We start from the raw sequence: 2500 nt of genomic DNA, 5'->3' as shown, positions 1-2500 counted from the left end.
GGTCGCCGACACAAGCTCGGGTCAAAAAAATTTTTTTTTCACGGTGACTCAAAACATCAATTTTAGACTCCCCTGAGTATGAAAAGTGAAACGAAAATCATTTTTGAGAAGAAAAAATTTTTGTATGGGAGGGCCCCTGCTAGAACATTTTTCCCAAGTGCGTCGATTTTGGGTCGCCGACACAAGCTCGGGTCAAAAAAATTTTTTTTTCTCGGTGACTCAAAACATCAATTTTAGACTCCCCTGAGTATGAAAAGTGAAACGAAAATCATTTTTGAGAAGAAAAAATTTTTGTATGGGAGGGCCCCTGCTAGAACATTTTTCCCAAGTGCGTCGATTTTGGGTCGCCGACACAAGCTCGGGTCAAAAAAATTTTTTTTTCACGGTGACTCAAAACATCAATTTTAGACTCCCCTGAGTATGAAAAGTGAAACGAAAATCATTTTTGAGAAGAAAAAAATTTGTATGGGAGGGCCCCTGCTAGAACATTTTTCCCAAGTGCGTCGATTTTGGGTCGCCGACACAAGCTCGGGTCAAAAAAATTTTTTTTTCACGGTGACTCAAAACATCAATTTTAGACTCCCCTGAGTATGAAAAGTGAAACGAAAATCATTTTTGAGAAGAAAAAATTTTTGTATGGGAGGGCCCCTGCTAGAACATATTTCCCAAGTGCGTCGATTTTTGGGTCGCCGACACAAGCTCGGGTCAAAAAAATTTTTTTTTCTCGGTGACTCAAAACATCAATTTTAGACTCCCCTGAGTATGAAAAGTGAAACGAAAATCATTTTTGAGAAGAAAAAATTTTTGTATGGGAGGGCCCCTGCTAGCACATTTTTCCCAAGTGCGTCGATTTTGGGTCGCCGACACAAGCTCGGGTCAAAAAAATTTTTTTTTCACGGTGACTCAAAACATCAATTTTAGACTCCCCTGAGTATGAAAAGTGAAACGAAAATCATTTTTGAGAAGAAAAAATTTTTGTATGGGAGGGCCCCTGCTAGAACATTTTTCCCAAGTGAGTCGATTTTTGGGTCGCGACACAAGCTCGGGTCAAAAAAAATTTTTTTTTCATGGTGACTCAAAACATCAATTTTAGACTCCCCTGAGTATGAAAAGTGAAACGAAAATCATTTTTGAGAAGAAAAAAATTTGTATGGGAGGGCCCCTGCTAGAACATTTTTCCCAAGTAAATTCGATTTTACCCGGTGAGTCAAAAAATTTTGAAAAAAATATTTTGCCAAAATCGTGTTCATTGCCTATTATAAGGGACCAGGTCAGCTCACACGCATTTTTGGAGACCATATGGAAAGTGCGTCTGGGATTGCGGAAATTAAGTTTAGAGTGTTAAATGATGGTTTCGCAATCCCGAAAGGCTCAAAATCCACCCTAAGGTCCCCTGGGTGAAATGTGGTTTCCAAGGTGTGAGCGCTATCGGTGATAGAGTTGGAATGTGATTTCCAGAGCGCAGGGCGACTGGGCTTAGAGCGAAAATCATAGACAAGGGTAAGTATTGGACTGAACGACTCGAAGCAAACGAAAATCATAGACAAGGGTAATGGACTGAACGACTCGAAGCAAACGAAAACCACACACAAGAGTAATGGACTGAACGAATCGAAGCAAACGAAAATCACATACAAGAGTAATGGACTGAACGAATCGAAGCAAACGAAAAACCACAGACAAGAGTAATGGAGTGAACGAATCGAAGCAAACGAAAACCAAAGACAAGAGTAATAGAGTGAACGAATCGAAGCAAACGAAAACCATGAACACAGGGATAACTGAGAACGAACCTACCTATCAGAGCATGTGAAAGCATGGACAAGAGTACTGAAAATCGGACCAAACCTCTAGAAGCACACGAAAATCATGGACAAGAGTACTCAAAAACACGGACCAAACCTATGGAAGCACACGAAAACCATGAACACAGGGATAACTGAGAACGAACCTACCTATCAGAGCATGTGAAAGCATGGACAAGAGTACTGAAAATCGGACCAAACCTCTAGAAGCACACGAAAATCATGGACAAGAGTACTCAAAAACACGGACCAAACCTCTCGAAGCACACGAAAACCATAAACACAGGGATAACTGAGAACGAACCTACCTATCAGAGCATGTGAAAGCATGGACAAGAGTACTGAAAATCGGACCAATCCTCAAGAAGCACACGAAAATCATGGACAAGAGTACTCAAAAACACGGACCAAACCTATGGAAGCACACGAAAACCATGAACACAGGGATAACTGAGAACGAACCTACCTATCAGAGCATGTGAAAGCATGGACAAGAGTACTGAAAATCGGACCAAACCTCTAGAAGCACACGAAAATCATGGACAAGAGTACTCAAAAACACGGACCACACCTCTCGAAGCACACGAAAACCATGAACACAGGGATAACTGAAAACGAACCGAACCTCTCGTAGCAAACGAAAAACATGGACAAAATTATTCGAAACGAACCGAAGCTCGATGCGAAAAACATGG

This window comes from Anopheles moucheti (genome assembly GCF_943734755.1).
Source record: "Anopheles moucheti chromosome X unlocalized genomic scaffold, idAnoMoucSN_F20_07 X_unloc_14, whole genome shotgun sequence".
In the NCBI taxonomy this organism is placed as follows: domain Eukaryota; kingdom Metazoa; phylum Arthropoda; class Insecta; order Diptera; family Culicidae; genus Anopheles; species Anopheles moucheti.
Note: the sequence above shows the minus strand (reverse complement) of the source record.